The 14130-nt window shown below is 49.9% G+C and overlaps 1 non-coding gene across 1 annotated transcript; it reads left to right on the top strand.

Annotated features, from left to right (window-relative positions):
- The first annotated feature begins 4122 nt into the window (after positions 1 to 4122).
- On the top strand, positions 4123 to 4231 carry LOC120671777. Its single transcript, XR_005673866.1, has one exon. It is a non-coding gene; the product is annotated as a small nucleolar RNA R71 (small nucleolar RNA).
- The last annotated feature ends 9899 nt before the right edge of the window (positions 4232 to 14130 follow it).

Below are 14130 nucleotides of genomic sequence, written 5' to 3'. Positions count from 1 at the left end.
AAAAGAAATACTACGGATATCAAGCATCACGTAGGAGAAGATCATAGCAACTCTTTTCAGCCATATCATAACCCACAACATCCTAGATTCGAATTCTGCTTTTTCGCTACCCACAAGTTTCAAGCTTAAGGTTTGAACAATTTAGCCACCAAACTCAAAATTTAGGCAGATCACAAGGTTGTAACTAGGCATATGAAAGGAACTAACAGAGCAACTATTCATCATCTCAATAAGGAAAAACTACACATGCTTACTACACATATTGGAAAGCAAGTAAATATTTTTAGGTTTTATGGGTTTTACTAATTTTATTTGATTTTAGTTTTGCAAATATTTATGGATTTTCAGAATTTTGCAAATTTTTGTTTGGTTTCATGTAAGGTTTTGGAAAGCGGTAAATGTAGAGTTTGATACAAGGTACCTCTCATGGGGGTCCTCCCCCAAGCTAGCTTCAGGCTCACTGCTGCTGGTTGGGATTAAACCCAGCCCAATGGCAGTAGGCCCTCCACCCCTCTTGGGATTGCTGCTGTTGCTGCTCCAGGTTGCGGATCCTCTCTCCTGTGTATCGCTGCCAGTTTTGAGTTGACTCGATGTGCTGGCCCAGCGACTCGTTGATGTTGGTGGTGCGCATGTTCAGCTCGCCCATCTGCCGAGTCAGAGTGGCAAAACCTCTGGACGAAGCTGTACGTCGCGGGGGTCCGCTGGAGCTAGAACTGGTGGACCGGTGCCCTGAGGCCTGCCGTGCCCACTTGGTGGAGCTGGCACTCTGCCATGACGAACCTCCAGCCTCATATTGCTGTGGTTGAGGCTGAGTTGAGGTTACTGCTGCATGAATTCCTCCCTTCTGGCCCTGCTTCTTGTAACCCTGCTAGGAAGACCAGAAACACTATGCCTGCGGCTCTCCTCTTGTGGAACAAGAGGGATGGTTAGCGAATGGTAGTTATACAAATGATACCCCGCATTTGGCAACGGGATTTCATTTGTATAACCAAGCGAAAAGAAAATCAAGGAGTCATCCGGGCCTTTCTTGAGCGTGTGGCCTTGAACCAAGTACGCCTCATCGATCATAACACGGGGCTCCTAAATGAAGGGAACGGGGTTCCCGTCTAAGATTCCCATGTTTGATGTGATGCGGGTAACCAAAGAAGTGCATTCAATAGGACCCGTCATTCGAAAATTTGTGAGCCATTGCTTAACCATTGCTTGTGTGGGGGAGATTCGGATTTTGTTGACCATGGCATATAATATCATCAACTCATCATTCCGCACTGGTCATGGATCATCTCTTGGAAAGAGAGTGATAGCCACCCACATGTGCATCAAACGAAGAGTCGGATTTTGAATGTCATTGCACTGAGGTGCAAACTTGCCATGAACAACTTGACCCGAAATCAAACCCTAAAACTCATATCGATCAAAACTGAGGCAAGCTTTTTTAAGGGAAACTGGCAAGCGCGCGCTAAAACCAAGGAGGTGACTGAAATTTCTCCAATTAAAATAGTGTTCAACTCCAAAAAGTCGGAAAGAAACACCATCGTCCACCTCCCAAAGAGTGCAAAGAAACTGGATGGTGAGTACACGAGAACCATTCTCCTCAACGGGCACAAAACCATCCCATACAACCGCATGCCAAACACGAGTGAAGTCAACGTCCATACCTATTTTTTCGAGAAGGTCTGGATCGAAGGCTCTGGTATGACCAAAGCTTCGATTCTTGATCATGGCGTAGGCTTGACGCTCGCGGTCATCTTGCAAGTCGAGGTATGGTGCATCATCTTCATCTATCTCCATGTCCTCGGCTTGCGGTTTTGCAGCTTGCTCCTCGAACTGTTCTTCTTTTTCATCTTGCTCATAATCCATTGTAGTCGGTGTTGGTGCAGGTTCGGGGGAATGATGAAAGCTCGACTCGCCCTGCGAACGAGACGAGCCCAACCTCGTCATCCTCTTGAGAGCTCCGGAAATTTTCGGCCCTGCACCTCTCTTGCTTGCAAAAAGAACGAACAAGAACGAACGAGAACAACTAGATTCGGGTTACATTAGTGAAATGAAAATGAAACTCTTACCCAAAAATTGTTCCTCCAAATATGTGATCAATCTTGCAGCAAAAAAAATGAGAGAGAGAGAGAGTGTTCTTGCAATCAAACTTGAGTCAAAATCCAAAGGAAACCCGAGCAAGAATGTGTGAGAGGGAGTGAGAGTGGAGAGAGTGAGCATGAGAGTTCATCACCCCTCTCTCGGCCTCTATTTAAAGGAATTTGGGCGAGTGCACCCGAGGAATAGCCAAGCACAATGGTCAGGTAGCCGTTGGAGAAGGTGGGGCCCAGGAGCCGTTGGTCCTGGGTCGGCCGACCTGTGGGGTCGGCCGGCACCAGGGTGGGCCTCCTGGTGCCCCCCTTTGTCCAGATGCTTCCTCAACGGTTATGAACTTTGGAAATATGGTGCACGGCCAAAAGTTTGCTTGAAAAGAAGTCCAAATTATTTTTCCCAAAGGATTTTAAAACTCAGAAAATATTTTTCATCTTTTTGTAAAAAGGGAAAAATGCTAGAAAAATTCCAGCATGCAGAAAACTATTTTGAAAATTTCAAACATGCAGTGGAGGGAAACAAATAAGGTGCAAAGAAAATATTGAAAAGCAGATGAAACAAACATGAGATAAATACCAATTTACCTTTGGCAAGGGCGCGTCGTTTAAAGTCTGACGTGCACGACTTTTCTCCATCGTTCTTATCATCCGTCGGCTCGTCCTGGAGAACTGGACGAGGCCGAACTCTCGACCTTCCGCCACACCTTCTTTTCCTTCTTCTTTCTTTTAGGTGTGGAGGGTCATTGTTCTGGCTAGGGTTCTGGTGCACCCCAGAGTGCTTGCCCTTCACTGTATTGTTGGATCATGAAGCACTGAACTTCCTTCTTCTTGAACCTGAAAAACATATCCTCCCTTCCGACATGGAAACAGATTTCTCCCTTTCAGACATCGATCCTTGCATTGGCAGACATTAGAAAAGGTTGCCCAAGTACGAGGTCGACTCCGAGGTCGCCCTCCATATCCATTACCACAAAGTTGGCAAGGATGAAGGAATCTCGTACTCATACGAAAACGTGTTCGGCTATCCCTTCGGGATACCGAATGGTTGAATCTGCAAGCTGTACGAGCATAGTTGTTGGGGAAAGAGCAAGATATTCAAGTGCTTCATATATTACCTTGGGCATTATATTCACGTTTGCCCCCATATCGCATAGGCTGTATGATCATATGGACCCCTGGATCCTCTTGCACCACTGCCACCATGCCATCCTAAACGTCATTCCTTGGGGGATAGTACCTACCTACATGGTTATTGCGTGGTGGCCTCCGGGACGAGTTATCCTGTCCGGTAGACACTATGCTGACATTTTCAACGGGAGACTCGGGTTGCCCCGGGATCTTCCCGCTCTCAACAGCAGGTAATGAAGCAGCAATTTGTGCAAGCTGGGTTTCGATCATTTTGTTGAAACTTATCTGGTTTTTAAGTGTAGAAGACAAAGCTTCAAGCTTAACATTTAAACTTTCCAGGGATTTGTCATTGGCCAAAAGCTTTTTATTTATATTTTCGTTGATTTTAACTTGGCCAAGAACAAGTTCTCTCAAGGGAGGTTGGTTTGAATTGAAAGAAGAGTTGTAATTATTACCTCCCTGAAATGGTGGACGTGGCTGGTTCCACCCCTGGACTCCTTGTGGTGGACGATACCCGTTGTTGTTGTTGTTGAGGTAGGCGCAATCTTCATGGGTCTCGGAGCAGTCGTTCCCCGAGTGTCCATCATTGCCACAGACTTCGCATGTGAAGTGCGAACCCATGGCATAGACGGGAGCCTGAATCGGTTGTTTGCTCCCTTCCTCCATCTTCTAGATTAGGAGGTCCAGCTTCGTGGCAATCATATCCGTCTCCTTGATGGTATGCGTGCCCTTGGTGTGGATTTGGAGTCGTTCATCACTCCATCCCTGATTGGAGACCATCTTCTCGACCAATTCTTTTGCTTTGGCTATAGTCAGGTCGAGGAAGGCTCCTCCAGCAGCAGCATCAATGTTGGCTCGAGATGTCACTGTGAGCCCATTGTAGAAGCTTTGCAGGACGAACCACTCGTCCATGCCATGATGAGGACAGGCCAGGATGTATTCCTGCAGCCTCTCCCAAGCTTCTGGGATGGATTCCATCACTGTCTGCTGGAAACTTGAAATTCTCCCGCGCAGGGCATTTGTTTTGCCCAGCGGGAAGAATTTTGCGAGGAACGCCTTGGAGCATTTGGCCCAGTGTCGATGTCCTTTTCTTTATAAAACCACTGTTTTGCCTTCCCTAGGAGGGAAAAGGGAAACAGACGAAGCTTGACAACGTCAGCAGCGACACCCCGTATAACAATGGTGTCGCAGAGCTCCAGAAAATTCTGTAAATGTGCATTTGCGTCCTTGTTTGGCTTGCCACAGAATGGGCTAGTCTGCATCATATTGATGAGGCTTGATTTTAGCTCGAAGTTCACGTCCCCAACATTGATGTTGGGGCCAGTGGCCACATTGTCGGTGGAGGGGACGGAGAACTTGCGGAGAGTCTTTTTAGCCATAGCTCAAGAACGAGTGGTGCTTCCGAAATGGGTTTCTGTGCCGGGAGGATAGCGAGAGGAGGAACGACGCGAGGTCGTGCCCTTCTCACGAGCCTCTCTGGATTGTCTGTGTAGTTTTCCGGCAGGGAGAAACCGGTCATACACTACCCCTGTCTTTTTTTAAATAAAAAAATAAAAGAAGACATAAAGTGATATTAGCCTGAAAGAGTAAAGACTATATCCTAAGTACAAGGTCTAAGTTAATATCAACACAATATCTTTGTTCACATGTCGTCCCCGGCAACAGCGCCAGAAATGCTTGTTGACATTTCTTACACAATCACTAGGAATGGTTAATCCTTAGCAACAGCGCCAGAAATGCCTGTTGGCAGTCCTTAGTGCAATCACTAAAAATGAGGGCGCCGAACCATCCTAGCAAATGCACCCAAGGGGTGCCACTCTCATGGTATAATCAATACGATTACAGATGGATCCGCAAGCGCACGGATATACCGTTGTAGCATTTCACCCGGAGAGTAAGGGTATCATCATTTATTTGTGTCCCAAAGGACGGCAGTGGCAAAGGTATTGTACTCAACATTAACCATGACATTGTGCCTCAAGAAATAGGCAATACTCTAACAGGGGTAAGTACAGATAAAGAATAAGCAAGGGTAATGCGACACAGCACACATCCACACTCCAAGAGGAAGGAATAAAGGAGAGAAACTATAAAACAAAGAACTACTCTATCCTACGTCAAGTCAGCTGGAGCTTAGGCTAGGTTAGGTGTCCTAGTGCTTCTATCTAAAGCTGGGGTCATGTTAGATCATGGTTAGGACTGTAGGTGCCAGGAAAATAGGATAGCGGAGAGAAGGTTGTAACACCCGGTTTATAAAAGGACATAAACCGAGCAATCATATACGTGCCAGGATCAAGTCACACGTATATACAACAGAATGAACTGTATATCACAGCACATATCACATAAAAAGACATAATAAAACGAGTACGAATGTTATTTATTATATTAATGACAAAATGTCTGATACAGAGTATGCGGAAGCGTAGAACATATACGAGAAACTCTCGGAAGCAGGGCGCCACAGGGACGTCGACTAGGAGATGAAACGCCTAGAAGTCCTCGTACTCCTGGTAGCTCCGGGTGAACTCCCTCGCATCGGCAGGAACTGAGCAGCAGTAGAGTATCCCCAAGAGGAAAAAGAGTAGAGTAGGCAAGAGTGAGTATACAACTTGTACTCAACAAGTATAACACAAACTATGAGGCTCTAAGGTTGGCTGACTCAACTGCATTAGCTTTTATGTCTGGGCAAAATTTTATTAAAGCTAATTACTACAAGTTGATGAATTACCAAAAACCCAGTTACATAGTAATTAATCAATATTAACCATGAACTACTGAGAACCAAACCACAACCATACCAAAACCCCGAGAGGCACCCCCCTCGTCGGAAGGAGATAACCCCACTAATCAAAAGGAGGATCTGGGCCGCTCATGACCGTGAGTACGGCTAGTATACCAGTTTTACACTCTGCAGAGGTTGCACATCTTTACCCACAAGTTGTGAGCTACGCTAGTTGTTCATCACACTTCCTTAGGTGAGATGACTAGCAAACTCACTACGAGGCCGTTACAAAGGACACTTTGGTAAGGTGTAACCGCTAAGGAATCAGGCTCCGCAACGATGGTACCCACCTCGAGGGGTACGCAGACCAAGCCTCGTAGCCTGGGCACCATTGAAGCTCACCACCCCTCCTGCCCCGTCGGTAAGTTACTCCCGAACCAAAATGACCTAATTAGTAAGCCAAGACCGTCCCATTCCAGTCTTGTGGTAGCGCTGTTGTCCCAGGTTGTCGCTCTATGAACCGGTCCTTATGGAGAGTGGCCAACCAGGCAGTAAGCACCGTGCTGGCCCCCTAAACTATGTTTCTAACAAAAACCAAATTTTAACGAGACGTGAGCCCCTCAAACGGGCCACTCTCAGAATTAAGTTGCATAAACCATTAATCAAATTAATTAAAAAGGACCAAGTGTGTTATAGCGCGGCACCTAGCACAACTAACCAAAATGTAACCCAAGGATATATATAAAGGATATAAAGTGGCTAGGAAAGTCCTTATAGGCATACATTATTAAAATGCAGTATGAAAATGTATTTAAAGTGATAGGTGTTGTTCATGTTATACTTGCCTTCCTCAAACTGTTCTTGCTGCTCAAACTGCTCTGAAGATGGTGTCTGCTCCGGGTACTGGTACTCCTCCGAAGGATCAACGTCTACTCACGATCGCAACGCCAAAACAAGTCCACATATACACATACATGCAAACAAGAGAAAAAACTAAGAAACAGTACAACAATACATAAAAACAGCACACTAAACTAGTCTAAAACTATTCTATGCGTTACAACGATCGCGTGGACATAAAGAACGCCTAAAACGGAGCTAGAACGCGAAAACTAGAGCTAAAACAAGATCTAGGGGCTTATCTGCAAGAAAAACTGAGTTTCCAGGGGTTTTCTGCAAAAACCGAGGACCTAAATGTAATTAAACCTTAGATCCACGGGCTAACATGCAAAACCGCCGGCTCTGGACTGCGGGTTCCATTTCTAGAAAGCTTGGGGGGGGGGGGTTTGTGCAAGATTCTGGGCCAAACTGGAATTATTTTTGAATAAAGGTGGACCGCGGGTTGATTTTGAAAGACAGCAGGGACTCTTTTGCAAAAAGGACGGCACTGACCGTTTTCTAGGGTTCTTTTGACTTCGGGCTGGCTAGACCTGAACCGTGGGATGTAGATTGGACGGCTCAGAACGCGGGCGAGAGCGAGGAGCGCGACGCGGGCCGAGCAGCGGTAACGGGCCGAGCAGCTGGGGGAAAAAGCGTGCGCGTGCTGGGCTGCGGGGGCGTGCCCACTCAGAAATTGGGGCGCCGACGCGTGGGCCGACACACTACGGAAGGGGGCTCTGCGCCGTTGGTCTGCGGGCCCAGGCCAAGTAGGAGGGCGAGCTATGACTGGTCAGTGGGGCCGGGTGGTTTGACTGGGTTCGTGATGGCGCGGGTCACCGGCGTCGACTCGCGGCGGCGAGCTCGCCGGGATTTGGCGAAACCGGCAGCCTAGGGCTCTACTGAGCAAGTTTTGCGTGATTCGGTACCAGCGGAACACGTATAATGCACCGGATTCGTGTGCGATGGCTAGCCGCGGCCGGAGCAAGGTCTTGGCGGTGCAGTGACGTCGGGCTCGCCGGAGCCAACGTTCCCGCTGTGCCAAAGTACGATCCTTAACACCGAACGTATAGGAAGCAAGAGGATAACATGGTAAAGCTCACCAGAGACTTGGTTCGGGTAGGGAAATGGCGCAGGAAGGTTGTCTTTGAGGTTCCGCGGCGGAGATGGGGTGGAGCTCGCAGAGGAGGGTGCTGCGGGGGTCTTCCGGGCTTCTGGTCTCCACAGGGCGGTCCGCAGGCAAGCTGTGAATGGGGACCGGGGATTAGGGGCACCCAACGTTCATCAGCGGTGAGAAATCATGGCGGCGGCCGAGCTCACCTGTGATGGCGCCCCGGTGAAATTCCAGCACGGCCGTGGACTGAGGTTGGAGATGGTGGCCGCGGGGTCGTTCTTGGGCCCGAGGCGAAGCTGCGGTGGTGGGGTGCAGAGCCTGGGACGCAGCGTGGCGGCGTGGCCGCGGTGGAGCAGCGGCTCTGCTCCGGCGGCACGACGGGGCGTGGCGTGTTAGGGTTTGGGGCGGCGGCTGCGGATGAGAGGAGGGCGCAGGGGTTCCGCGGGCGTTTAAAGAGGGGATGCCGGGGATCTCGGCGTGCGGGCCTGAGGGAGGGGATCCCCGGCCGTTTAGCCGGCGATCTCGGACGCGGTGTGGCGCTGAAGGGAGAAAGGAAGAGGATGGGAGGCCGCTGACAAGCGGGCCCGGGCTGTCAGTGGCAGGGGAAAGCGATGCGCAGCGCGGCTGGGGTTGGTTGCGGGACAGGCCGGCGCTCGCGCGTGAGCATGCGGAGCGGCTGGTTTTGCGGGCCCGGGCTGGTGTGAGCGGGGAGACGCTGGGCCTGGGTGCTGAGCAGGGAGCGGAGCGCACTGGCGGACTGAAGCGGGGCGCAGAGCAGGCCGAGGAGGAAAAGGGCCGCGACGTGGTGTGGGAAAGGCTGCGGGCGGGAAGAAGGCTGGGCCGAGCGGAGGGGATGGGCCGAGAGGGGAGAGAGGGAGCGCGGGCTGGGCTCAGAAAGGGATTGGGCTGCTTGGGTTGGGTTTGGTTTTTTTGGTTTCTCTCTTTTTTTCCTTTCTTCATTTTCAAACAAACTCAAACCAAAACCATTTGAATTCAAATTCACATTTGGATTCAACCCTAGCACTCAAACAAAAAGAACAATACACCAGCATGAATGCAACAACAAAATTTTAAACTTAGACAAATTTTAATTACTTGTGGAACGAAAATTAGATTAAATGCAAGACTAAACATAGTAAACCTTAGAAAATTAAAATAAAGCCAATTAAATTTATAATTAAATAGGAAAATTAAATTTAGGGTGTTACAAAGGTCCCGCACCGGAGTACATCCAGTCCCGTTACCTCTTTGCATGAACTCCTACACCGAATCCGAACGTCGGGGAGTACGCTAAACGCAACACCGCTGTTACGCCGGACGGACAGGGCTGTCACCACCTGTAACACCCTAGTTTAAATTCCAGCTTTTAATAATAAATTTAATTGGCTTTATTTAAATTTCTAAGGTTTAATGTGTTTAGCCTTGCATTTAATTTATTGTTGTTTCACAAAGTAATTAAAATTTGACTAAGTTTAAAATTTTGTGTTGCATTCATGCTGGTGCATACTTTTATTTGAGTGTGGTTTGAATTCAAATTCATATTTGAATTCAAACTTTGTTTGAATTAGATTTAGAAAGGAGAAGAATAGAAATTAGAAAGAAAAACCCAAAGAAGAAATCAGCCTTCAGCCCAACAGCAGCCCAAACCCGGCTCCCTCCCGGCCTGCCCCGCGATCGGCCCAGCCCTCTCCCTCTCCTTTCCCCCAGCCCGCTCGGCCTGCCAGCACCCAGCGCCCACCAGCATACCGCGCTCCTCCCTCACCCCGCACTCACCCGGGTCCACACGCCAGCCTCCCCCGCGCTCGCTCGCCCAGCGCTGAGGCCCAGCCTCCCTCCGTGTCCCCCCCCCCCCGTGTCTGACCAGCCGGCCCCACTTGTCGGCGCCATTCCCCCGCTCGGCCCGCGCGCGCCTACTCTCTCTGCCACAGCCGGGCCCGCGCGTCAGCGCCCTCCTCTCCCCTTCCTTCCCGGCTCCGCAACGGCCGCCCGGGATCACCGGCGAGGTCGCCGGGATCCCTATCCCACCGCAATCCCCGGCCCTGCCCTTCTTAACCCGCGCCGCACCCCTGCGCCGCCATCCCATCCCGCTGGCGCCGCACGAACCCTAGCTCCGCCTGCTCGCCTTGCTCCGCCGCGCAGAGCCCCTGCTCCGCCGTGGCCTCGCCGCCCCGCCACACCCAGGTCCACTGCTAGCCGCGCCGCAGCATCGCCAAGACCCCGTGGCGCTCCTGGAAGCCTCAGCTCCGAGGTTGCGCCGCCCCCCGCGCCGGAATTTCGACCTGACATCGCCGCCGGTGAGCCTCTGCACCGCAGCGATTCCCCGCCTTCAGTGGTTCCCCGACCGCCCTGACCCCCCGTGAGACCCTCGCAGGAACTCCCCGAAGCTGCCCGTGGATCCCAGGAGCCCGGAGCGCCCCCGCGTCAACCCCGTCCGCGACCACCACGCCATCGCCGCCGCCGAGCTCCGACGTCGACGCCTCTGCATGCCTTCGCTGCTCAATCTCGGGCGTAGGTGAGCACGCCTTGATCCCCTGCTCCCTTTTGTGCCGTTTTCCATAGCCCGTAGCCCATGGCGTCGCCCAGAACACTCGCGCCGGCGAGCCTCCGCCGCGCTGACCCGCCGTCGCCGGTGCGCCCTCCGCCACAGACCTTCTCGAGCCCAACCCAGGTCCCAGGTGGGTCACGCGTAACGCGCCGACCACGTCCGAACCAAGCCCGGGTCGGATTGACCCCCGGAGCGCCGGTTTGGGCGTCTCCGGCGAGCCCTCCGCCGCGGGAGCCCCGCCGCCGGCGAGTCCCGCCGCCGCCCGCTCGCCCTTTCACCCTGAGCCGCCAGATCCAGAATCAACGCGCACGATTAGATCTAGGATCCATTAGATCTAGGCCGCCAGATCCAAATCCTGCGGCTGGAAATCAAACATACCGGTTCGTTGTGGCCATCTTGCTAAAGAGTCCCTCCCCTTCCTTGAAATCAACCCGCCATCCTGGATAGTTCAAAAATAATTACTGTTGGGCCCAGGTTTTAGCAGATAACCCCCTGGCTTTTCTCAGAATAGAACCCGCCGTCCTAGCTTGGTAATTTTGCGAGTTAGACCCCAGAACTAAGGTTTAATTACATCTAGGCCCTCGGTTTTAGCAGAAAAGTCCCTGGAACCCTGTTTTTATTACAAATAAGCCCCTGAACCTTGTTTTTAGCCTAGATTATGCGTTTTAGCTCCGTTTTAGGCGTTCTTTATATCCACGCGATCGTTGTAATGCGTAGAACAGTTTAGGCTTAGTTTTTCTTGCTGTTTTTATGTATTGATGTACTGTTTCTTAGTTTTTGTTAGTGTTTGCTTGTATGCTTATTGTTGTGCATTGTTTTGTCCATGTGTTCGTGAGTAGACATTGATCCATCTGAGGAGCCCCAGTACCAGTACCAGGAGCAGCTGTCTTCCGAGTACTTTGAGCTGCAGCAGGAGCAGTACGAGGAAGGCAAGTATAACATGAACAACCTATCACCTTTAATTACAATTTCATACTGCATTATAATACTGTATGCCTATAAGGATTTCCTAGCCACTTTATATCCTTTATATATACCTTTGGGTTGCATTTTGGTTAGTTGTGCTAGGTTGCTGCGCTATAACACACTCTGGTCCTTTTTAATTAATTTGACTAATGGTTTACTTGAATTTAATTCTGAGAGTGGCACTCTGTGTGGCTTGAGTGGCTCACTTCTCGTTAAAATTGGTTTTTGTTAGAAACATGGTTTAGGGGGCCAGCACGGTGCTTAGTGCTTGGTTGGCCACTCTCCATAAGGACCGGTTCATAGAGCGACAACCTGGGACAACAGCGCTACCACAAGACTGGAATGGGACGGTCTTGGCTTACTAATTAGGCCATTTTGGTTCGGGAGTAACTTACCGACGGGGCATGGGGGGTGGTGAGCTTCAATGGTGGCCAGGCTACGAGGCTGGTCTGTGTGTCTTGTACCCCCTCGAGGTGGTTACCATCGTTGCGGAGCCTGATTCCTTTGCGGTTACACCTTACCAACGTGTCCTTTGTAACGGCCTCGTAGTGAGATTGCTAGTCATCTCACCTAAGGAAGTGGGATGAACAACTGGCGTAGCTCACGACTTGTGGGTAAAGATGTGCAACCTCTGCAGAGTGTAAAACTGGTATACTAGCCGTGCTCACGGTTATGAGCGGCCCAGATCCTTCTTTTGATTAGTGGGGTTGTCTCCTTCCGACGAGGGAGGTGCCTCTCGGGGTTACCTTGGTGGCTTGGTTTTGGTTTGGTTCTCAGTAGTTACATAATTAATTCTGATTAATTACTATGTAACTGGGTTAATGGTAATTCATCAACTCGTAGTAAATAGCCTTAATAAAATTTTGCCAACACTTAAAAGCTAATGCAGTCGAGTCAGCCAACCTTAGAGCCTCATAGTTTGTGTTATACTTGTTGAGTACAAGTTGTGTACTCACTCTTGCCTCTTCTCTACTTTTTCCTCTTGGCTACGCTACTGCTGCTCAGTTTCTGCCGACGCGAGGGAGTTCGCTCAGCGCTACCAGGACTACGAGGACTTCTAGGTGTTCGTCTCCCAGTCGACGTCCCTGTGGCGCCCAGCTTCAGCTTCAGAGAGCTTTATTCGTATTTTTGTACTTCGCTTCCGCTGTATCAGACATTTTTGTCATTAATGTAATAAATAACATTCGTATTTGCTTTATTATATCTTTTTACGTGATATGTGCTATGATATACTGTTCATTCTGTTGTATATACGTGTGACTTGATCCTGGCACGTATATGATTGCTCGGTTTATGTTCTTTTATAAACCGGGTGTTACAGAGTGGTATCAGAGCCAGGTTGACTGTAGGACGAAGCCTAGATAGAACTGGTCGAGTTTTAGGACTTCTTCTCTCCAATCCTTGTCTGCTGAAACTATTTTACTATTATACCCCTTGACTTCTATGACTTTTTACCCGTCTTGCCTTGATTTCTTTCTTTGAAGAATAGTTTTCGTAGATTTTGGCCTGAATCAGTCATCTGACCACCATGAGTATAGCTAGGTGACTTTTTTATAATAATACGATAGCACGTTCTGCGACGCGTTGTGTTAGTCGAGTCGTGTGTTAAACTCGGCTAAGTCGTGAAAATTGTCTGCTTGTTATTATGCTACATGTTTGATTTGGATTTTTGAATGATTGCATAGCTTAGTAGTTTAAATTTGTTTAAAGCAAAACACTCTTATGCTAAAGTTAATTAATTAATAAAACGAGTTAGATCGTTGGGGGTAAAACAGTCCACTCTATCCTGTCTACTTTATCTGGACTGAGTCTTTTTCCGCAAAGAGTTATCATATCCATCTGAATTTATTCCTGCGATATCCTTACTCGTGAAATCTTTTGTCCAAAATCAGATGGTGAACACCAGGCGCGGTTCTGACCAGCAGGGGCAGAACAACCAGGGTCAGAATACCCAGGGGACCGGGATCCCGATGCTGCCGCCTTTGACTCCGGAGCAGTACTTCCAGCTCCAGATGCAGATGATGGCCACCCTGAACAACACTGTTCAGGCTCTTCAGCAGGCTCACACTCAGCCTCCGCCTCCTCCACCGCCGCAGCCTCGCGACAGGCGTGCTGAGTTCCTGAGGGGTCACCCGCCGACGTTTTCTCACACGTCCGACCCTCTTCAGGCTGACGACTGGCTCCGTGCAGTGGAGCGTCAGTTGGACATCGCCCAGTGCGATGATCGTGAGAGTTCTGTACGCAGCAGGACAGCTGCGAGGGGCAGCTTTGGACTGGTGGGAGTCCCACCCAGGTCATGACCGCGAGTCTATCACTTGGCTCCAGTTCAGGGAGCGGTTCCGCAGCCACAACGTCCCCGTGGGCGTTATGAAGATGAAGCAGAAGGAGTTCCTTGCACTGAAGCAGGTAATCTTAGATATAATCATTCAGCGGTTTCTTTTGAGCTAATGCCCCTTGTTCTAACCTTACGAATCTTGAGTTAATCTTTCGATATCTATCTGTCTTTGTCACTTCAGGGGACTATGTCGGTCACGGAGTATCGTGATCGCTTTCTGCAGCTCGCTCGTTACGCCCCTACCGATGTTGCGGATGACCGCAAGAAGCAGGAGCACTTCATGGAGGGCCTTGAGGACTACCTCCAGTACGCACTGCTCAACCTCCGCTTCGACGACTTCAACCATTTGGTTGACAG

This window comes from Panicum virgatum, chromosome 4N, assembly GCF_016808335.1.
Source record: "Panicum virgatum strain AP13 chromosome 4N, P.virgatum_v5, whole genome shotgun sequence".
In the NCBI taxonomy this organism is placed as follows: Eukaryota; Viridiplantae; Streptophyta; class Magnoliopsida; order Poales; family Poaceae; genus Panicum; species Panicum virgatum.
The sequence above is the reverse complement of the archived record's forward strand: the minus strand, read 5'-3'. Positions and strand labels throughout refer to the sequence as shown.